A 24,330-nucleotide genomic window follows, 5' to 3' on the forward strand; every position below is an offset into this window, starting at 1 on the left:
TACCTTCTTGGAACCAAGCCACCACGCTACAAGTAAACTCAAGCAGCCATGTGGAGAAGCCCACACGGAAGAGACTCAGGAGCCCTGGTGTACTGCTCCAGTTGACCTCCCAGCTAGAGGCCAGTATGAACTGCCAGCCATAGGAATAAGGACACTTTGGACCTTCTACCCATTCCAAGTGTCCCTACTGATGCCCTACAAAGAAGACTGACAGACCATCCACAGACTTACGAGAAATTATAAATCACTGTTGTGTTAAGCCAGTGAGTATTGGAGTAGTTTGTCACAGAGCAATAGACAACCAAAACAAGTTGGGAGTGAATAATTTACATTTCACTTAATGAACTCAAAACCTGCTTGGTATAGTTTGACTCTGAGTTCCCCAAGACCTGACATGGTGGTCCAGTGGTTTTCAACCTGGCTGACCCCAGAACGACCTTCAGAGACTTTTTGAAGTACCCATAACTAGGCCTACCACAGAAATTCTGATTCCAGAACATTCAGGAGAACGAGGCACTTCTTTGTAAAGAGCTCCACTGTTGTATCCCCAATGTTAGAACTCCTAGAAGAGTCTGCACTGACGTGGCCAGTTGTTTCAAAGTGGACAATGTCACACATGGCCTCATATCCACTTCAACGCAGAGAGCGGCATGTCGTCAAGAATCTGTTGTAATCAGTCTATTTTACGGAGCAATACTGTGCTCGGAGACCCTGTGAGAAAAATGAAGCAGCAGAATATGTTTGTATACCTTTGTTGGGAAAAAATGCCAACTCTATACACTTTAATTACTAAAATGTTTTCAAGGTCAAGCTGAACACATAAACCTCAGATAAAGGAGTTGAAGGGAGAGGTTGCCTACCAGGAACAGAGAAGAAAAGGAAGCAGGGCACCATGCAGTGTATCGTTGTAACAAGTGCTCCTTCTGTCTGCCCTGGCTTCGATGTGGTCAGAGGAAAGGGAGAGGTTGTGCAACTGTAGATATAAATCCTGGGTGAGGACGAGGCACGTCAGGGGAAGCACGAGGCGGGGGTGGCCCACGTTCCTCATCTGCTCAGTATAAGCCTGTGAGGAAACACGCTGACTCTTTCAATAATCTCAATGAAAGACAAACATCAGGGGAACAGGCCTGGAGGCTGTGAGGTCCAGCTGGTCCCTCCACCAGGGAGAGCCTCCCCCATCGCCACCCTTGCAGAACCTGGACATGTGATTCTTAAGAGAAAGGCTTTTCATGTCTGATAGCAGCAGCAGGATGAGCAAGAACCCTCCAAGGCGAAGGCGAATTTCAGGGGATGAGGTCTCCCTCCCAGGGTGAAGACCTTCCGCCAATGATAATTTTAGAGAATCTGGGTTTGGCTTTACTAAGAGAGATAAAGGGTTTCCTTAAAAATAAAATAGAGGGGCCGGCCCCGTGGCTGAGTGGTTAAGTTCATGCATTCTGCTTCGCCAGCCCAGGGTTTTGCCGGTTCGGATCCTGGGCCCAGACATGGGACCGCTCATCAGGCCGTGCTGAGGCTGCATCCTAATGCCACAACTAGAAGGACCCACAACTAAAATACACAACTATGTACCAGGGGGCTTTGGGAAGAAAAAGGAAAAATAAGATCTTTTGAAAAAATAAAATAAAATAGATTTACATGTCTGAAAACATGGGAAAGAGTAAAAAAACATCTCATTTCTCCTGCCTGCTTGGACATGTTTTATTCAAGTCTCTCTTTGTTGCAAGTAAGTGACAACAACTCAAACTACCTTAATAAACGAGGAGTTTATTGGCTCATTAAAACAAAAGTCTAAGGACATTCTGGCCTCAGCCGTGGCTGGATCCAGGCACTCAGGCAATGCTTCCTGAAGCTGCCTCTCTGTGTCCTGACTCAGCCTTCTGCTATGCTGGTTCCATTCTCTGGCAGGATCCCCCAATACAGTGGCAAGACAGATGCCAGGAGTTCCAGGTCATTTTTCTATCCTCTCAACAACCCTCTACAGAAAGAGTTTCTCTTTTTCCAACTATTTCCAGGAACTGAGTTTCCTTCACTCTGATTGGGTCACATGCCCAACTCCAAGCCAGTCACTGTGGCCAGAAGGATGTAACTTCCTGGGCGGCCAACCCTGCAGCATGGAATGGACTCAGTTCTACCCAAGTGATACAGTCTGACAGTTGAAGAGGGGCAGCTCCCCACGGAAATCAGAGTACTCTTTACCAGAACCAGGATGAATGGATGCTGTCCAGGGAAATCCCCTCTCTGGCTTAAAGCAGAGAATTGAGCCTCCCAGAGAACAACTCGTTCATTTTTGGAGAGGTAGTTCTGTGCTCTGAAGTAGTGACTATGCAGGCCCTGCGTGCCTGATAGAGCCCACAGATGCCAGCTCTGCATCCTCCATGGTAAACAGCTCTTGATCCTTTCCCAGCACCCACTCGTCATCCTAGAGTTGACTGGAGTCATCGATGCTCAATGAACTTCATCCTCAAAGGCCCAGAACAGAGCAGCCCAACTGCAATTTCTTTCTTCTGACAAAGTCAGTCAGTCAAAACTTGAGGATTCTTGATCTCAGCTCTTCTGCTGGCTAGTCACTATGTGCCTGGAAAGTTAAGCAACTGTTAAATGCTTCGGCTTTCCCTCAAGTAAGAAAAAAAAGATTGAAAGTCCAAGATTCTTCAAAAAGACATTCTATTGAAATGAAAAACATTTCAAATATATGTCATCACTCTTACAAGTCTCACCTGGGCCAAGTAACAATGTGTGCCAGATGAGTAAAGAAGAAGAATGCCAATTTTATTGATTTTACCGCCTCATACTCCTTTCAGGTCTGTGAAAAATGTTTAACGGGTGAGTAACTTTTTTTTTATAATTCTCTACAAATCTGCTCTACATCAAAAATTGTTTTTTGAGAGAGTGTTACCGAGATACAGAGCAGAATACTTAAGCTGGGATAGTTTGATTGATCTTCACTATTCCTGGTGTCATAAAGTTTGGGGATGTAATGAATAAAACCCTCCAAATCCCCAGCTTGGTGGTCAAGGTGTTTCATAGGCAAGCCAGCATCCTGTTGGTCTCTCAGTGTCTGAATGTTTGTAGTTGAAGTAAGAAGCCAATCCCTTTTTCGTTCTTCTCTTTCCATCCTTACCCTCCATCTTGACCCAGCTCCCATCCTCAATCTAAACCTAACCAGATAACTAGTACGTGGTGTTATCATTTGCGAGCGTTGTCGCCAATGCACAAGCATGAGAGAATGTGCGACTGGGGCAGAATACAAAGGAGCCCGCCTGCCTGTTCAGCATTCCCCGGCCTCCACACTGGATAGAACTGAGAGTATGGACAAGAGCAGTGAACAAAAAGGGCAAAGGAAAGCTCATCCTTTCACTCGCGGAAAGGCTATTTGGGTATCCTCCTCAGCACAAAGAAAAGGAACGACCTTGCTTAATCCTACAGCATTGGTGAGACCCCCTAAAAATCCTCTAGTGCAGCGGTTTTTAAATTATGTATCATGCATCCCCCAGATCCCACATGAAAAAGAAATTATTTTCATACCTACACATTAAATTCGTGCCTACCTTAACTTCTCCTGCCTCCGAGGTGCTCTCCTCCCAGCCAGTATTATGCCAGATGGGACTCGGAAGCCAAGCCTTGGAAGACAATGCAGAAAGTTTCTACAGTTCTGGAAAGTCTAATGAGTTGTGAGCTAGAACACAGAAAGAGTCATGGTCATGTGAATCTAGTTTTTGTACCTTCACTTTGAGCTTCATTGAGAATCTGGCTCTTTGTTTAGGTGACCTTTGGCCCCTGAAGTTAATGTTTGTCTGCTAAACGGTATTTCAACACTAACATCTGGTGATGTCCCCTAGCCTGACATTTGTGAAGCAGATGCTTCCAGTGGCCTGGAGTGTGTCTTCTGGGTCAATGTTTTCAGTAGTGCCCTCTGGCATTGATCTCTGTGGTACCTCTCCCCAGGTAAGAAAAGAAATGCCACTAGGAAATGGCTGAGAGAGAACACTTCAGACCATCTGGAGGCAATCGTGGAATATAAAACCCCAGAAGTTCTTGTATAAAGAAATAGCTAGAGGTAGGGAGTAGAGGGAAAAATCAAGTCCTCGGTATTTTTTTGAAGTTGTACTTTAAATAATCTAGCAGTTCAAGCCTGACAAATCTATACTTCATTTCAAGCAATCGCTTTACATGTTTCTTTCTCTCTGTTCAGGGTCCTCTCTCTTGAAAGCTTGAAGTAACAGACAACAGAATCTATTGCTGAGAAAAGCAAGCCCTCTCTCTCCTCTCAGCCCCACTCTTTCCATGCATACACATGAGCACACGCTTCATGGTACTTAGCAAAGGGCTCCTCTCAATGTGGACCTAGAGAAAACTTAAAAGAACCTTGTGAACTAGAGCAGAAATTCAGATAGCCTACATTTGGAAAATGACGTCTTTTAAAATTAAGAATTTTCCCCAAGATTCCTGAAAAGCTTTCAAAAGTAGTAAGCAGGTCAATGAGAATTATTTATTTGAACTGGATGAAGATTTTTGATCTCTAATACTGTATCTCAAGATCTCGTCTTACTTATTATTACCAGTAGGCAGCAACAGCTATCTCACTACCTAGAGAGAAGTGCATATCTTCTCACTCTACTCAGTAGTTTAGTACAGGCAAAATACCATGAGGCTGCTTTGTAACATTTACCACATTGCTGTGTGGCTTCTCTTTTTGAAGAGCTTAGAATCCATCATCCTCTCATTCATCCATCTCATGAAGCTCTGCTGTCCAAGTGGTCAACGAGGGCAAGGAGGTGAGCACTGCACAAACCAATCTGAACGAGGATGGGAGGCAGAATTCTAAGATGATCCCCAATGACTCACAACCTTGTATAATTCCCTCCTCGGAGTGTATACGGAACTTGTGATTTGCTTCTAATCAATAGAATATGGCAAAGGTGACAAGATATCACTTCCATGATTATATTATGCCATGAGGCAAAGGGGAAGGGATCTTTGCAGGTGTAATTAAGGTCCCATATCAACTGAATTAAGTTAATAAAAGGAGATCATCTGGAGTGAACCTAACCTAATCAGGTGAGCCCTTTAAAAGAGACAAGGGGCCCGCCCAGTGGTGTAGTGGTTAAGTTCACATGCTCTACTTTGGCAGCCCAGGGTTCACCGGTTCGGATCCCAGGCGTGGACCTAAACACCACTCATCAAGCCAGGCTGTGGCAGCATCCCACATACAAAAAATAGAGGAAGACTGGCACAGACGTTAGCTCAGCAACAATCTTCCTCAAGCAAAAAGAGGAAGATTGGCAACAGATGTTAGCTCAGGGCCAATCTTCCTCACCAAATAAATAAATAAATAAGTAAATAAAAGAGAGTCTAGAGTCAGAGAATCCAAGCAAGAGAGATTCTGTTTCCTGCTTGGAAGAAGTAAGCTGCCATGTTGTGAGAGGACTTGCAAGAGTGTCATGTGGCAAGGACCTGAGGGCAGTCTCTAAGAGCTGAGAATGGTCCCTGGCCAACAGCTAGCAAGAAAACAGGGGCCTCACTCATACAGCTGCAATGAAATGAATCCTGCATCAAAATGAATGAGCTTAGAAGCAGATTCTTCCCCAGTTGAGACTCAAGATAAGAACACAGCCCGGTTGGCATTCTGATTTCAGTCTTGTGAGACCCTGAGCAGAGAACCCAGCTAAGCCATGCCCAGACTTCTGATCTGCACCAACTATGGGATAATAAGTGGGTAGTGTTTGAAGTTGCTAAAGTTTGCAGTAACTTGTTACACAGCAGTAGAAAACTAGTACAATGAGGTTGGCTGGGAAGCAACTGAAATAGCCAAGATCCCACATTTCACTCCACCCACCCACTGAATACCTTGTGGAGCTTGGATATAGTTCTTCCCTTGAGAATCAGCAGTCCATGGGATAGAAGAGAATAGGACTCTGATTCTGTCTCAAAATGTGGATGGATAGGTGGATAAATAGCTACATAGATAGATAGAGAAACACACAGATAAATAACAAGTACTTACTGCGTGCCAGGATCTCTACTGAGTGCTTTAAATATTTTACCTCATTTAGATAAGGGGTTAGTTAAAATGGTGTAGGTACTTTTAATGCCAGAAATTAACTGAACCTGGTGGACTAAAAAGAAGGAAGAAAAAAACTAACAAAGCAAGGAAAAGGACCCATGATTCAGCCCTCACAAGGTCACAGGTTAAGAGGTATGTCCCAGTCCCCATACTTCTCGAAGAAGGGTTATGAATATTATAAAAAGCAGGAAGGACAAGCTAGATGGCATAATCGATTTATTCCGATAAACTTGGTGGCAGTTTTGAACCAACAGTTCATCAAATCATGCTGTAAGTCACGCTAACGGTTTTCTAGTTGCTGTCCTCAAGTGGACAGTGGGCAGGGCTGTACTTACACATGTGGATGTGAAATACACAGGGAGGAATATTTTAAAACCATCAGTCACCATCTATTAGAGGGTCATGAATCAACAATCGGAAGTGTGAAAGCTACCACTGATGTGGAGCCATTGCTGTATGAACTGTGAATTTCAATATTTTAAAGGGAATGGTTGTTTTTTAAGGGCGATGGATGTAACCCACTCAAAGCAAACCAGATGCAGTGTGGTAGTAAGGATAACACTAACTGCTAAACAGCTGACTGCAAACCTTAGTGGCTAATTCAATAGAAATGTATTTCTCACTCACATAAGATCTAACTGGCAGGGCAGGGGATGGGGGTTATGCTCCACACAATCCTTCAGGGACCCTGATGGGCAAGGCTTTACTATCTTTGACCCCCAGTTTCTGAAGTGGCTCTGATTATCAACATCCAGTTGGTACACGGGGGAAGATTTAGGGTGAGTATCCTGGAAGTAGAGTATCTAACTTCAACCCTCTTTCCATTGGCCAGAATTCAGGCAAATTGACCTTCCTAGCTTCAGGGGAGGCTAGGATAAATACCCGAACTCATTCTACTCCCATCCTCTGATCTCTTGCAAGTGCTCCCCTTTGGAGGAACCCAAGAACAAGTCAGAGGGCAAGCGAATTCATTGATTCAGTTTGTAAAAGTTAGCTTCCCATGACACAGGATAGAGTAGAGAATGGCAGTAAGTGAATTTAGAGGGACCACTGAAAGATATCCAACACAAGATATTACATGAAGACAAGGACTAGAAGGGGTCAATCCTGTCAGTGAAAAAACCTAATTCCCACAGAGGGTCTTCACTAAGTCAGCTAATGTCTGAAGATGCTGTTAAAGAAAATCTAGGATGCTGTTAGGAGTGGCCTTTGAGTTGGGATTTTGAGTGTGGAAAGAACCTTAGACTAGAAGTCAGAAGAAATGACTTCTGGTCCTACTCCACCTCATACTAGCTCCAAGATCTTAGACAAGTCACTCAACTTGCCTGAGCCATGGTTTTATATCTGTAAAAATTTATAATAATCATACCTTTCCCAGTCTTAATCGTAGACTTGATGTGAGAGAATCCAATGAGAGCACATACTTGAAGGCACTTTGTACATTAGAAACATGGGTCACAAATAATACTGTGTTTTTGTGTTATTGCTATCATTATGCAAATTTTGGTCCTAGTTTGTGAGAAATGAGTGATCCTGATTAAACTGCCACTTTCCCAGTAACTTTTATACTGAATACGAACCAGGAAGAGCAGTAAACCGTAATGTAAGATTCACCTGTCCCATGAATCTTTCAGAGGACTCCCTGCTGATGTTGGGTAGGCTGCACAGAACTTTCCTTTGCCCTGGAATCTCCATTTAAGTCCACAGATACCCCTCAAACTAAAGAAACCCACAGACTAAAGAAAACTACCCACAACAGGGCCAGGTGCCTTCCTCGCAGGTTTACCAGGAGGTTTGGGGGTTGAGAAATGAAAGCCCAAACCCCACCCCCTTCCTTCCCGGTCTATAGAAGACAACTGGAAAAGAGAAAGGAGTAGAGGGAAAGTCAAGTTTCTAGGGAGTTTAGTGTTCATGGTGAGGTGGTTCCCTCTTCTCCCTCAAGGTTGCGTTTTCTCCACCCCATGCCAAAGGTAACTGAGGGGGTTCCTGTCAATCATCGGGGACGCCTCTAGAAAGTGAAAGCTGCACTGTTCCACAGTTATGCATCTGCTCCCACTGCAGATTTGCTGGCCTGACCCACGCCTGCCTGAGGGAGGCGCACTGTGGGGCAGGTGAGAGGAGAGAACTAGAGAAAGAAGACAGGGAGAGAGAGAGAAGGGACAGCAGCGGAGCAGCCTCTAGTCCCACCGTTTGGAGGATGATCTATTTGTCTAACGCATCTTGACTGTCTCCAGGGCAGGGAGAATGACCTAGTAAATCACTGCAATCTAAGCTTCATATTTTCATTCAAATCAATGCAAGGAAGTTTCACTTCTCCAGAAATTCATTAAAGAAAATTGCTGACAGTGTGTAAACTGATCAAAACCTCAACCCTCTAGCTCATGGTCCACTTTATTTCGGTCATCAGGGCTCTTCCATCCCTATGTGAAATATTCACCATTGGCTGTAGGCGAAAGGGTCTTTCTAAAGCAAAACTTAAGAAACCTCACTGGAGAAGTTCTTTGTAATAAAAGGAAAAAATTATGGTATGGTCAAAAAAGTCCCACCAGCTTCTTCTGTCACTTGGGTGCCTCTTTTAATTAATATCTGAAATTTTAACTGGTACTTAAACATAAACCTCAAAGAAGTTTAGAAACCTTTTTTAATTCTACTTGATAGATTTTGGGCACTTTTTTTCCCCACATTTACAGATTTAAAATTGAATTGCATTTAAATATCGCTCTTTTGCTAAAAGATTCTAGCTTAAACAAAACTAGAGGAATTAATAAGAGATTTTATAGGGTGGTTAAATATAGGATAAACATTTAAAATCAATAGCTTTTATTTATAACTAGCAATAAATCCCCAGAAAAGCATATGGAGAAAAATATTCCATTCACAACAGTGACAAAATTTTAAATGACTAAAGAATAAGTTATAAAGAATGCCTCAGGACTCTCATGTGTAAAGCTGGGAAGCTTCTGTGTGTAACTGACAGAGGCTCTGTGCCCTTGTGAGAACAAAGGATGCTTTTAGGTGCAAAGACTTACCATCACAAAAGTCTGACTTCTCCCCAAATTGATATGTAATTTAATTCAAATTAAAATTCTAACAGGTTTTTTATTTTAATTGGATAAAATTATCTTTAAGAATAAATGGAAGAGCAACTTCTGGAGTGTCAAGGTGTGTGGAGTACCGTGAACCTGCTCCCCAGAAAAACTGGTGAAAATTGTGTAAAAAAATTTAAAGTTTCTGGAAATGGGCCTAAGGGCACATAGCAAAAGAAGAAACATCTACTTAAGAAAATCTGTTAAAATTTGGCAAGAATTAAGAGTGTCTGTGGTATTCGAACCAAAACTGCTCCCTACCTCCCCTCCAAGCTCCAAAAACAGAAACTGCGCTCCAGACGGGCACAGCCAAGATCACGAGCTCCCTCCCTCCCTCCCTCCCGTCACAAGGATATCTTCCCTCGAGGTGCAGGTCATCAACACTTCTCATCCTTTGCCCAGCTACCTGCTGCTGGTTATGTTCTGGGAGAGAGTCACCAAGAGGTGGGAGGTCTCTTTGTCCATTCAGCCCCAATTTGGGGGCAGGGGGGTGAATTGTATGGCATTTGAATTACATCTCGATAAAGATGTCTTTTTAAAAAAGAATAAGTAGAAGGATAGATGCCCAAGAATAATCAAGAAAAGTATGGGGGCTGGCCCCGTGGCGCAGCAGTTAAGTTCACACGTTCTACTTTGGTGGCCCAGGGTTCACCGGTCCAGATCCCGGGTGTGGACATGGCACCGCTTGGCAAGCCCTGCTGTGGCAGGCATCCCATATATAAAGTAGAGGAAGATGGGCATGGATGTGAGTTCAGGGCCAGTCTTCCTTAGCAAAAAAAGAGGAGGATTAGCAACAGATGTTAGCTCAGGGCTAATCTTCCTCAAGACAAAAAAGAAAAGTATGAAAAGGGATCACATGACTCCCTGGATATTAGAACTTAATATAAAGTCATTATAATCAAGTCAGCATAGTATGGGCATAAGGATAGATAAACAGATTTGAATTGAGATACAGAAATAAACCTTTAAGCATCTGAGGATTTAATATATGACAGTAGTATTTCAACTCAGTGGGCATAGATGAATTATTTTGACAACAGTGCTGGTATAACTGGCTAGCTATCTGGAAGGAAAAATACATTGGACTCCTATGTTACTCCATACACAAAAGAAAATTCCAAATGTATTGAAGACTGAAATGGAAAAAAATAAAAATTTTCAATAATATCCAAGACACCCCATGTACAACCTAGGGTTAGGGAGGCCTTAACTGACACTGGAAACCATGATGCTATAAAAGAAAAAATAGCCCTACATTCTGCATGGCAAAAGATACCACAGCCTTACAATAGACAAGAGTCACAGAAAAGCAAATCTAAATGGTCAATAAATGTAATAAAACTCTCACACTCAACAGCAGTTCAGGGAAATGCAATTAAAGTAGCAATGGGGCATCATTTACACCTCTCAGAGCAGAAAAACTTTAAAAGAGGAATAACATATCATACCTAAAGTTAATGAAGAAAAGACAGTGCTCACACTTTGCTGTTAGAAAGGTTATGGCTCTTGTAGCAAAGCAGTGTGGCAAAATCTATTCAAACTAAATAGACATATACTCAATTGGCTCAGTAATTCCATTCCTTGGACTCTATCAAAAGCACCAATACAAAAGGAATACATGAGGATGATTATAGTAGTATTTCTTTGAAATGAATAAAACAAACAAGCAAATCAAATGAATTCCCATCAATAAGGGTAAACTAAATTATGGTACATGGACATCATAAATTAAACATGTACCACATGACTTAGAGGGATTTCTAAAAGATATTCTGAGAGAAGCCAGACACAGAAAATTGGATATAATGTATTGGTAGTTTTATTTTTAAGTGGCTAAAAACTACATAGGAATAGATACATATATGTTTTCTTGTGTATACATGTGTTTTCATTTGATTGTAAAAGGATGAAGAAAAAAATATCAAAGATTATAAGCCAAGTTATCATTGTGGGTTAGAGGGCAAGGGTTGATGATTGTGGGTAAACAGAGGTATGGATAAAAAAGGAAAAGAAATAGTAAAGAAGGAAAATACCAAGAAAAATATATGTGTAATATCCTCACATTTATACACATATTTTAAGTTGTATTTATGCACTCAGACGTAATTTTTTAAATAATCAACTTGATAAATGCTGTAGGAATGCTAATTCTATTAGGGCATAGCTCAATGGCTAGAAAGGACAGATAGAAAATCAAACTCTCTATGGTTTCAGGTTCAACAGAAGCATTTGTTTCCATCCCCCTAAATCAGCTGTCTTTAGTCAATGTCACCTAAACCTGACCTCTCTTGAGCTTTCCTACCCTTACATCTGAAATTACACATAGCAGGCCCTACCCTCATCTTAGTTCTTCCCAATCTCTTCACCAGAGCCAATCCTTCACCCTCTCCTGCCTTCTCCAGTGGCTGCCATCACTACCTCTACTCGCTTCTGTATCTTGGGTCCCTTTGTCAAATGCCTCCTCCTCAAGCTTCCCTACCTGACAACTCCTCTCCCAGTCAGATTTCATGAGAGTAAACTAGTATGTTTTCATCATCTGCCGATGACTTTCAAATCTTGATTTCCAGCCCAAAGTTTTCTTTTGAGCCCCAGTCCCCTGTTTGCAACAGCCAATGCAACCTCTCCACCTAGGGATCCAAGGTGCTTCAGACTCCGCATGTCTTCACTGGTCTCCTAGGACCACCGTAATGGAATGTCACAGACCTGGGGGCTTAAACAACAGACATGAACTTTCTCACAGTGTTGGAGGCTGAAAGGCCAAGATCAAGGTTGTCGGCACGTGTGGTTTCTCCTGAGGCCTCTCTCAGGGACTTGCAGGCGGCTGCCCCTTTGCTGCACCCTCACATGGCCTTTCCACTGTGCATGCACATCCCTAATATCTCTTCCTCTTATAAGGACACCAGACATATTGAAGTAGGGCCCCAACCTAATGGGGTCCTAATTTTAACATAATCACTTCTTTAAAGGTCCTGTCTCCAAATAGGGTCACATTCTGAAGTTATAGGGGTTAGGACTTCAACAAGTGAATTTTGGGGAACGTCCATAATGACGTCCAAAACAGAACTCATTATTCCCGTTGCAAAATAGTAAACATGCTTCTCTTTATCTATTTATCTATCACAGAAAAATGTGTTAACCTAGGGTCCAGAGCGAGAAACCCGGGAGTTATCTTTGGCTCCTGTCCCCATGGCCCAGCCCCATCCACCTGTTCACCAAGTGCAGCCTCCATGTCTCAACATCACTGGCTTGGCCAGAGATGACTATCATTCTCTTAGACTATTGCAATAACTCCCAACCCTTTATTCCAGCCACCAGCCAGCCCACATTCAATTTAGCATCCATTCTGCTACTAGACCAATCTATCTTCCTTTAAAAATCAAACTGAGGAGTGACGTCAGCATCATGGCGGAGTGAGCTCTCCCAGTAACCTCTCCCCTCCACCATACAGTGAAAAAGACATTCATACTCCAACAGAGGACATCCAAATACAACACAAAAGACGTGTGAGAGACCCACACAGCCATACGATGGAGGGCAGAGAGGCTGGAGCCCCCTCAGAGGAAGTGGGATGGGGCAAGAGAAAACTTCAATCCCTCCCCAAAAGACTGGGATCAGGGACCAAGGGCGGCCTCCAAGAGGGAAGGAATGGGGGAGGGGACATTCATTTGTGGGAACATCAAAGATCTCTGAGGGCTCTCGCAGCCTAGGGGAAGGCCCCTACCCAGGTGAAAGGTAACACAGGGGTGACCTGATCTAGCCAACACCCCAGTAGAGCAGATAGGGAGAGCAGAGCGAGCAAACCCTGAGAGCACACAGAAGAAAGTGCCCCTCCCCCCACCCACCCAGTGCCAGCTTCAGTACCTGTGAACTCGGTGGAATGCAGAGGGCTCAGACTATGCAGCTCTTGACCCCCACCCAGTGCCAATAGGTAGTAACTGTGACCAAATAATACCATGATGTGCAAAAACAGAGCCACACCCTTTAGCAGTATCAAAAATTATGTTAAATCTCCAGACCAGAGAGAAAATGACAAGTACTCAGAAGTCAGTCCTGAGGACACAGATATGTGTAATCTAAGTGACAGAGAATTCAAAATAGTTATCATCAAAAAACAAGCTAAAGAGAATGTAAAGAAATAATACAATGAGTTCAGGAGCTACTTCACAAAAGAGATTGAAACTATAAAGAAGAATCAATCAGAAATATTGGAGATGAAAGACACAAAGAAAGAGATAAAACAAAATATGGATTCCCTGAACACTTGAGTGGACACGATAGAGGAGCAAATCAGCATAATCAAGGATAGACATGTTGAAATGCTCCAGACAGAGGAGGAGAGAGAACTAAGACTAAAAAGAAATGAAGAAAGTCTCCGAGAAATAACTGACTCAATTGTAAAATGCAACATAAGAATTACAGATATTCCAGAGGGAGAAGAGCAGGAGAATGGACAGAAAGCTTGTTCAAAGAAATAATAGCAGAGAACTTCCCAAACCTAGAGAAGAAAATGGAAATCCATGTGGAAGAAGCTATCAGATCTCCTAAATATGTCAGTGTAAAAAGACCTACTGCAAGGTATATAGTAGTGAAACTGGCAAAAGTGAATGACAAAGAAAAAATACTAAGGGCAGCAAGGCAAAAGAAAATAACCTACAAAGGAACCCCTATCAGGCTTTTAGTGGATTTCTCTGCAGAAAACTTACAAGCTAGGAGAGACTAGAATGACATATTCAAATCTTTGAAGGACAAAAACTTTCAGCCAAGAATACTCTACCCAGTGAAGATATCCTTCAGATATGATGAAGAAATAAAAACTTTCCCAGATAAACAAAAGCTAAGGGAGTTCATAGCCATGAGACCCCACACCCCCACAAGAAATCCTCAAGAAGGCCCTCATACCTGAAAATAAAAGGGGGAGAAAAGGGTTACAAAGCATGCAGTAAGGAGATAAATAGGTAGACAAATCAGAAAATTGTAGCTGTACATCAGAGCAGGTTAGCAAATACTCAAGAATAGCATTGAAGTTAAAGGGAAGGAAAACACCAAAAACAAAGACGATCTTGCCATTTTAATCACAAACTCACAACACAAGATGGAAGGAGATGTAAGAAAAACAACTTAGGGGGTGAAGAGGAAAGGGACTGAATCAGTTTAGTCTACGGAAATAAGAGGCCATCAGAAAATGGACTATCTTATCTACAAGATTTTGAATATGAACCTCATGGTAGCCACTAAACAAAAAAGCAGAACAGAGACACAAATAATAAATAAGGAGAAAACAAAGAAACACAACATTAAAAACTACATAACCCAATTGGTGGACAAAAATACACAGGACGAGAAACCAACGAAATGCAGGAGAACTGGAAAATGAGTGATAAAATGTGGTAGCTTTAAGCCCTCATACATCGATAATCACCCTAAACGTAAATGGATTGAATTCTCCAATAAAAAGACACAGAGTGGTGAAATGGATTAAAGAACAAGATGCAACAATATACTGACTCCAGGAAACACATCTCAGCTCCAATGACAAACACAGGTTCAGAGTGAAGGGATGGAAGACAATACTCCAAGCTAATGGCAAACAAAAGAAAGCAGGTGTCGCAATACTTATATCAGTCAAAGTAGACTTCAAGATAAGACAGGTAAAGAGAGATAAAGTGGGGCAGTATATAATGATTAAAAAGTCACTCCATCAAGAAGACATGACACATAAATATCTATGCACCCAACACAGGAGCACCAAAGTATATAAAGCAACTATTAACAAACCTAAAAGAAGATATTAATAATAACACAACAATAGTAGGGGACCTCAATACTCCACTCACATCAATGGATAGATCATCCAGACAGAAAATCAACAAGGAGCAGTGGAATGAAATGAAAGGATAAACCAGAGGGACTTAATAGACATATATAGAACACCCCACCCAAAAACAGCAGAATATATCTTCTTCTCAAGTGTGCACAGAACATTCTCAAAGATAGACCATATGTTAGGAAACAAGGCAAGTCTCAATGAATTTGAGAAAATTGAAATAATAACAAGCATCTTTTCCAATCACAATGCTATGAAGCTAGGAATTAATTACAAGAAAAAAGCTGAGAAAAGGACAAAGATGTGGAGACTAAACAAGATGCTATTGAACAAGCAATGGATCATTGAAGAAATTAAAGGAGAAATCAAAAAATATCTGTAGACAAATGAAAATGAAAACATACCATACCAACTCATACAGGAGGCAGCAAAATCCATACTAAGAGGGAAATTCATCACAATACAGGCACACCTTAACAAACAAGAAAAATCCCAAATAAGCAATCTTAAACTACACCTAACTGAATTAGAAAAAAAAGAAAGTTCAAAGTCAGCAGAAGGAGAGAGATAATAAAAATCAGAGCAGAAATAAATGCTATTGAAAGAAAAAAGGCATTAGAAAGGATCAATAAAACAAAGAGCTGGTTCTTTAAGAATATAAACAAAATTGACAAACCCCTAGCCAGACTCACAAAGAAAAAAAGAGAGAAAGCTGAGATAAATAAAATTAGAAATGAAAGAGGAGAAATAACAATGGATACCATAGAAATACAACAGAGGATAAGAGAATACTATGGAAAGCTATATGCCAACAAAATGGACAATCTAAAGGAAATGGATAAATTCTTAGACTCTTAGAACCTCCCAAAGCTGAATCAAGAAGAAATAGATAAGCTGAATAGACCAAGCACAAGTAAGGAGATCGAAACAGTGATCATAATCATCCCAAAGAATAAAAGCCCAGGACCAGATGGCTTCCCTGAAGAATTCTACCAAACTTTCAGAGAGGATTTAATACTTATCATTCTAAAGCTATTCCAAAAAGTTAGGGAAGATGGAACCCTTCCTAACACATTCTACAAGGCCAACATCACTCTGATACCAAAGCCCGACAAGGACAGCATAAAAAAAGAACTACAGGCCAATATCGCTGATGAACATAGACGCAAAAGTCCTTAACAAAATATTGGCAACCCAAATACAGCAATACATCAAAAAGATCATACATCATGATCTCAAGTGGGATTTATACCAGGGACACAAGGATGGTTCAACATCCACAAATCAATCAACGTGATACGCCACATTAACAAAACAAGGAATAAAAACCATATGATGATCTTAATAGATGCAGAGAAAGCATTTGACAAGATCCAACAGCCACTTTATGATAAAAACTCTTAACAAAATGGGGATAGAAGGAAATTACCTCAGCACAATAAAGGCCATATATGACAAACCCACAGCCAACATCATACTCAATGGGCAAAAACTGAGTGCCAGCCCTCTGAGAAGAGGAACAAGACAAGGATGCCCACTGTCACCACTCTTATTCAACATAGTATGGAGGTTTTGGCCAGAGCAATTAGGCAAGAGAAAGGAATAAAAGGAATCCAAATAGGAAGTGAAGAAGTGAAACTCTTGCTGTTTGCAGACGACATGATCTTATACATAGAAAACCCTAAACAATCCATTGGAAAACTATTAGAAATAACAACTACAGTAAAGTTGCAGAGTACAAAATCAACTTACAAAAATCAGTTGCATTTCTATAGTCTAACAATGAACTTACAGAAAGAGAACTCAAGAACACAATTCGTTTTACAACAGCAACAAAAAGAATAAAGAGGAAAAATTTAACCAAATAGGTCAAGGACTTATACAATGAAAACTATAAGACATTATTGAAAGAAATAGATGATGACATAAAGAGATTCCATGCACATGGATCGGAAGAATAAACGTAGTTAAAATGTCCATACTACCCAAAGCAATCTACAAATTCAATGCAATCCCAATCAGAATCCCAATGACATTCTTCATGGAAATGGAACAAAGAATCCTAAAATTCATATGGGGCAAGCAAAGACCCTGAATTGCTGAAGCAATCCTGAGAACAAAGAACAAAGCTGGAAGCATCACAATCCCTGACTGCAAAATATACTACAAAACCATAGTGATCAAAATGGCATGGTACTGGTACAAAAACAGGCACACAGATCAATGGAACAGAACTGAAAGCCCAAAAATAAAACCACACATCTACAGATGGCTAGTCTTCGACTAAGGAGCCAAGAACATACAATGGAGAAAGGAAAGCCTCTTCAATAAACGGTGCTGGGAAAACTGGACAGCCACGCGGAAAAGAATGAAAGTAGACCATTATCTCATTCAATACACAAAAATAGACTCAAAATGGATCAAAGACTTGAAGATAAGCCCTGAAACCATAGAACTCCTGGAAGATAATATAGGTAGTACACTCTGACATCAAACTTAAAGGATCTTTTTGAATACCATGTCTTCACAGACAAGGGAAACAAAAGAAAAAATAAACAAGTGGGACTTCAGACTAAAGAGCTTCTGCAAGGCAAAAGAAACCAGGATCAAAACAAAAAGACAATCCACCAATTGGGAGAAAGTATTTGCAAGTCATATATCTGACAAGGGGTTAATCTCCATAATATATAAGGAACTCATACAACTGAACAAAAAAACAAACAGCCCAATCAAAAAGTGGGCGGAGTCCAGGGGAAAGGGGGATGGGTGGGCACAAAGGGTGAAGTGGTATGCCTACAACACGACTGACAAACAATAAAGTACAACCGAAATTTCACAAGGTTGTAAACTATCATAATCTCAATAAAAAGTTTTTTAAAAAATGGGCAGAAGTTATGAACAGACATTTCTCCAAAGAAGATATACAGATGGCCAATAATCACATGGAAAGATGTTCAACATCACTAATCGTCAGGAAAATGCAAATCAAAACTACACTAAGATACCACCTTACACCTGTTCAAATGGCTATAATCATCAAGACTAAAAATAACAAATGTTGGAGAGGGTGTGGAGAGAAGGGAACCCTCATACACTGCAGGTGGGAATGCAAACTGGTGCAGCCACTATGGAAAACAGTATGGAGAGTCCTCAAAAAACTAAAAATAGAAATCCATATGACCCAGCTATCCCACTACTGGGTATCTACCCAAACAACTTGAAATCAACATTCCAAAATAACATATGCACCCCTATGTTCATTGCAGCACTATACATAAGAGCCAAGACATGGAAACTGTCCAAGTACCCATCAACTGATGATTGGATAAAGAAGATGTGGTATATATACACAATGGACTACTACTCAGCCAGAAAAAAAGACAAATTCATCCCATTTGCAACAACATGGATAGACCTGCAGGGAATTATGCTAAGCGAATTAAGCCAGTCTGAGAAAGACAAACACCATGTGATTTCACTCATATGTGGAACACAAACAAACACACAGACAAAGAAAACAGTTCAGTGGTTACCAGGGGAAGGGGGTTGGGGGTGGGCACAAGGGGAGAAGGGGAGCACTTATGTGGTGAGAGACAAGAAATAATGTACAACTGAAATTTCACAATGATGTACACGATGATGTACAATGAGTACATAATAGTTTATGTACTCAATAAAAAAAACTTTTTCTAAAAACCAAACCTAATTATACCACACAGTTTAGAAACTTCCACTCTCTATTGTCCACAAAAAGAAATCCAAATTCCTTTGCTTGGCATAAAAGTTTGCCCATTACCTGTCCTCCATCTAGGGCTTCATCTTATCCTCCAGCACTCTATCCACTCGCAGCCTGTGCTCTAACAGTACTGAACATATTTGCCCCAAACACATCATGTTCTCTCTTCCCTGCTTTACTCATTCTGTTCCCTGTCCCTGAAATGCCATTCCTTCTCTTTTCCCTCAGGTAAGGTTCTAGTCACTCTTCAAGGCCCAGATGGAAGTTCTTTCTGTATTCTGTTAGTCGGCCCGTCTTCTATTCCCCGAGACTGTTTTGTCTATATTATACACATTTATTCAATTATTGTAATTTTTCATCTTACACTTCTTTCTTCCTTACCAGCCTATATGTGTCTCAGAGATGGAGGATCTACTTACTTGGCCCTCACTAAGTGTTTGTCCCGTGAGTGATTCACTCAGACCTGTGTCCCACAGCTCCTCAAACTCCACATGTCCAAAGCAGAATTCTTGGTCACCCCTTCCACGCAGCTCCTCTTTCCAACATCCATGGTCCTATCAGGGATCTTGCTACTTCTCTTGGATACGAAGTAGTCAAATCTTGGACCCCTTTTGGATTTCATTTCTGCCTTCATACCCAAGATAAAATCAGCTACCAATGTGTAGGAGTTTGTTCCTTGAAAAGTCTCTGTTCCCACGAGAAACGAAGTGCACACCACCTCCTGCCCGCATTTCTGCCCTGTCCTGGCCTCCATGCTTTCAGACTCTCTCACCCCAGACCCACCAAGCGCTGCTCTGGACAGGTTTCTTAAATACCCCCCTCAACTTGTTACTGTAGTGCATCCCTCTGGCCTAAGGAGTTTATTTCACTCAAAGTAAAATCAGCTGATCCGCCCTCACTTCCTGCGGCTGCCCATCACGGACTCCAGGTACATCATCATACACCTTGCTAAGGTCTTCCTCCTTTCCGTGACCTGCCATCCCTTCAATATCCTGCTCATTAATTCATTCCAAATTTCCTGGGAACCCTCTGTATGCTATCGCTCTGGCAGGCTCTGGTGATAAAACAGAAAAAGGCAAGGTTCACGACTTCATATAAACCAGTTGTCCTTGGATTTTACTATGCTTAAAAAATAGCTAAGGCACTAGGTTAAGATGACAACTCCTATACTACCTCCACCCAAAGATTCCTATTTGTAGATAGAGCCTAAAAAGCTTCATGTTTACCAAATACCTAGATGATTCTAAATGGACTCCACTGTGAGAAACACTGATATAAACCGACAATTACAATAAGCATAAGAGCTATGCATGGAGTAAGGACAAGTTATTAGGGGAGCACACTGTACTCGAGAGGCAGTTGCATTAACCAGGCAAAGAAGATGAATGCAGAGGGATTGGAAGGGGGGGGATCCTCCATCAAGAGGGAAAAACCCGTGCAAAGCAAGTTCTGAAGAGGCTGGGACCAATCAGAGTTTGAAAATAGTTCAATAAGTTTGGATCAAAGAGTCCAGTAGGAAGAAATGAGAGATGAGCAACAAGGCTGACCATCCAGCACAGACCTGTCCCAAAGACAGTGGGTCTTAAGTAGGTGAGTGACATGATCGAATTTACTTCAGAAAAATCAGTCTGGAGGACGGACTGTAGGAGGGCACGTAGAGACTACTGATGCCATCCAGGCAAAAAATACAAAGAAAATCAAGATGATAGCTCTATTGTTTACTACTCCTGTAATCTCTATTCAGAAACAATGGTCCTGAAATCGTTACCAGGATAGAACCTCAAAATTCTCCCCACTGCTGCCGTACTTGGCCCCTTCCCCATCTCTTCACTCCCTCGGATTCCTGGAAACCGGCAATAGAAGAGAAAAGGAGTTGTGACAGTGCTAGAACATCCATCAACAAGTGAAACCGAGAAATTCACACAGCTCCCCCCCAAACAGCTGATGGAAATCTTCTGTCTTTCAGTTTGACTCTGTTGGTAGAATTTCAATGCCAGGGAGTTTTTTGCTTGCTTGTTTGTTGTTCTTGATTCTTATTTTCTCAAATAATATGCACATGTTTTAAAAACCAAGCTAATAGTATTAGAAGTTTTATAATGGAGAATATCAACACTCTCCACTCTTTCTTTCCTTATCCCCCAATCACACGCTCCATTGGCAACTGCTTTTAACTATTTTATTGTTTCTTCTGGTACTTTACTCCTTATTTCTAAGATTTTCTCCTTATCACAGGTTTCACACAATTTGATTATGCTATGCCTTGGCATCATTTTTTTCATATTTTTTGTGCTTGAGGTTTGTTGAGCTTCTTGGATCTGTGAGTTTATAGTTTTATCCAAATTGGAAGAATTTTGGCCATTATGCCTCCATATATTTTTCCTTCCTCCACCTTCAGAGACTACAATTACCCTTATATGGGATTGCTTGGGGTGTTCCACAACCTGCAGGCAGTCTGTCTTTTTTTTTCCCCAGTCTTTTTTCTCTCTGTGTTTCATTTTGGATATTTGATCTCTACGTCTTCAGGTTCACTAATCTTTTATTCTGTAATGTCTAATCTTCTGTTAATCCTATCCAGTGCATTTTTCATCTCAGACATTATACTTTTCATCTATGGAAATTCAGTTTGGGTCTTTTATATCTTACATGTCTCTAACATGCTGAGTTTTTCCTCTAGCTTCTTGAAAAAAAGGAGTGCAGTTAGAATAACTATTTTAATATCCTTGTCTACTAATTCTATCATCTGTGTTATTTCTGGATTGGTTTTTATTGACTTTTCTCTTCATTATGGGTCATATTTTCCTGCTTTTTTACATGCCTGGTAATTTCTGAATAGACTCCAGACTTTGTGGATATTGCCTTGTTGGATGCTGGATATTTTTATATTCCTATAAATATTCTTAGGTTTTGTTCTGGACTATGGTTAAGGTACTTGGAAACAGTTTAATCCTTTCAGATCTTGCTTTCAAGCTTTGTTAGGAGCAATATTTGGTCTACGGCTAATTGTTTCTCCACTACTAAGGCAAAACCCTTGTGAGTCATCTATCTAATATCCTGTGAATTATGAAGTTCCCCACTCTGGCAGCAGAAACAGAAACTGGTTTTGGCCCTGCATAAGCTCTGAATATTGCTCCCTCTAGTCCTTTCTAACGGTTCTTTCCCCAACCTTAGTTTTCTCACATGCAAATGCTTATCAGTATCCAGCTGAAGACTCCAGAGGCTCCCTCTGAAGCTCTCTTTCTGTGCAGCTTTCTTCCCTCTGGACTCTGCCCCGAGAACTCTAGATACCCTAGTCTCCCTCCCCAGGAACATTTTCTCAACTCTGGGAGTCCACAGGGCTCCACCTGGGTCCCCCTCCCCACACCATGACCTCATGTCTCTCTCAAGGCCGTACGGTGGGACAATCACAGGGCTCATCTCATTTAATTCCCATTTCTCAGAGATCACTGTCCTTCTTTGCCTGATTCCCAATGTTTCGAAACATATTTTTTCATATATTGTGTCCATATTTTTGTTTTAGCAGGAGGGTAAATCTGATCCGTGTTATTACATCTTGGCTGGAAATGGAAGTTCAACCCCATATTTCTGCATAAAAGGTTTGTGCTGATATTTCTTGATGTACGTATTTTAGGCATTATCGACTGTTTTCTTTTTTTTTTTTTAAAGATTTTTTATTATTTCCTTTTTCTCCCCAAAGCCCCCCGGTACATAGTTGTATATTCTTCGTTGTGGGTTCTTCCAGTTGTGGCATGTGGGACGCCGCCCCAGCGTGGTCCGATGAGCAGTGCCATGTCCGCGCCCAGGATTCGAACCGACGAAACACTGGGCCGCCTGCAGCGGAGCGCGCGAACTCAACCACTCGGCCACGGGGCCAGCCCCTATCGACTGTTTTCTTAATTGATCATAGAGATCTTTCCCACTAGGCCCAGACCTGGTGTCAGAGTGACAGCACTCTAGATAGTCAGTCCTGACCAACAGAACAGAGTTAGCAAACAAGTTGAAATGTTTTTGACATCCTAGGACTAGATGTTATGGGGCCTTCCAGTTCTAAAATCCTATGTGATTCCGGTTAGGTAACAGAATATGAAGTGAAAATCATATACGTTATTATAATCATAAGTTATTATATAAGTTATTACAAGTTATTATAGGTAATGGGAAACAATTACAATAAAAGTTTGCTAAGTGTCAAAGTCATAACTGATGATTAAATTTAAGTTTTGGAAAAAATCTATGAGATTATTCACTTTTTCAGCCAGTATTAAGAGCGGGAGGAGTTGTAGCAGGAGTTGAGAAGAGGCAGAGGGAAAGGTAGAAGGAGATGTAGTTTATAGAGTTTCCCACTTTCCACTCAACAATAGTGGAGAGAAAGAATTATGAAATGAAGACTCTGTCTCCGGGGTCTTAATATCATCCATAGACAATATCATAGATTTGCCCCCTGAAGGAGTACATAGGCTGGGCATCTGCAGAATCCACAATGAAACCTATGGTGATCTCAAACTCTAAGGATTAAAAATGGTTATGCCATGGATTTTGCTATTCATGTAAATGTTCCGATTTAATGTTCATTTAATTCTCTGAAAAAAGAAAAAAAGCAAGTCTTCGAAAGATAACTGATTAGAGGTAAACATAACAAAAAATTTTTTCATTTTATTTGGAAAATAATTCACATAAATAGGGGGAGAAAAAAACTCCTAGAGAGTGCAAATTAGTTAGAAATTTTCCATTTGGACAAAATTAGGAAAACTGAGTGTAACAATAACAACCACCAGCACAGTGGACCGCATAGTAAACAAGAGAAGGAAAGGTTCCCCACAACTCTTGCTCTGTTGAGAAGAAAATGCCGGCTCCACACACTCCTCTCCTCAGACCCAGCCTCCTCACGGAGGGATCTGTTAGCAGCGTGGCCACCGCAGAACCTTGCCTTAGAGGGGAAGAGGTGACAGGTCCTCCCCCCACACCCAACTGCTCTCTCCACAGACAGGTCTGACACAGCTGGTGGTGCAGAGGAGGAAGAAACTATGGAGAGGACACTTGTGAACACCCTTGCTTTCTCTCTCCTTTTTGAAGAAAGAGCCAGAAGTGTCTTCTACTTGGAGTTTGTTTGCCTTTGTAAAACTAAATGGGGGCAGGAATCTAGGAGTCACCTCTTTGAGGCTAACTCAAGTCAGGACTTTGAAAGAAGGGCTGGAAGAGTCTAAGCTCTGTTTCCCAGTGAGACCTCAAGAGATTTACATATAACGAGGGGTTGGGGCAGAAGCTCTCTTCAGGAATGAGGAAACATACACTTGGCCAGAACATCTCCAAAGCTGAACCCCATCTCTGCAGTAGGTAGCTGGATCAAAAGGAAACATCCTCTCCCCAACACCCTACACCTAGAATTGAGGAGGAGAAAGGAGAAAGAGAAATCCCTTGTACGTTTTTCACGAGGTCCCCATTCATTTGTCTGCCTTGTTAAGGATTAAGATGATTCTTGCTCATGCTTGCTGACGTACATCCAAGATTATCCTGCTAAATCTCCAGAAGTGCCAACTGAGAAACAAATGAGGATTGTTCTCTTAAAAGATCTTTGTTTGACTGTGTGACTGTAATGGCCTGCTGGGCTCCTTCAAGTGCCAGC

General features: G+C 41.4%; 1 long non-coding RNA gene across 1 annotated transcript; it reads right to left on the bottom strand.

The window, feature by feature from the left end:
- Window positions 1-1,746: 1,746 nt before the first annotated feature.
- LOC139079401 (uncharacterized) lies at window positions 1,747-6,238 on the bottom strand. The gene is made up of 3 exons (XR_011533012.1): window positions 4,670-6,238; window positions 3,549-3,676; window positions 1,747-2,575 (listed from the first exon to the last, which is right to left on the bottom strand). It is a non-coding gene; the product is annotated as an uncharacterized lncRNA (long non-coding RNA).
- Between the last annotated feature and the right edge of the window lie 18,092 nt (window positions 6,239-24,330).

This window comes from Equus przewalskii, chromosome 25 (genome assembly GCF_037783145.1).
Source record: "Equus przewalskii isolate Varuska chromosome 25, EquPr2, whole genome shotgun sequence".
Classification (NCBI taxonomy): Eukaryota; Metazoa; Chordata; class Mammalia; order Perissodactyla; family Equidae; genus Equus; species Equus przewalskii.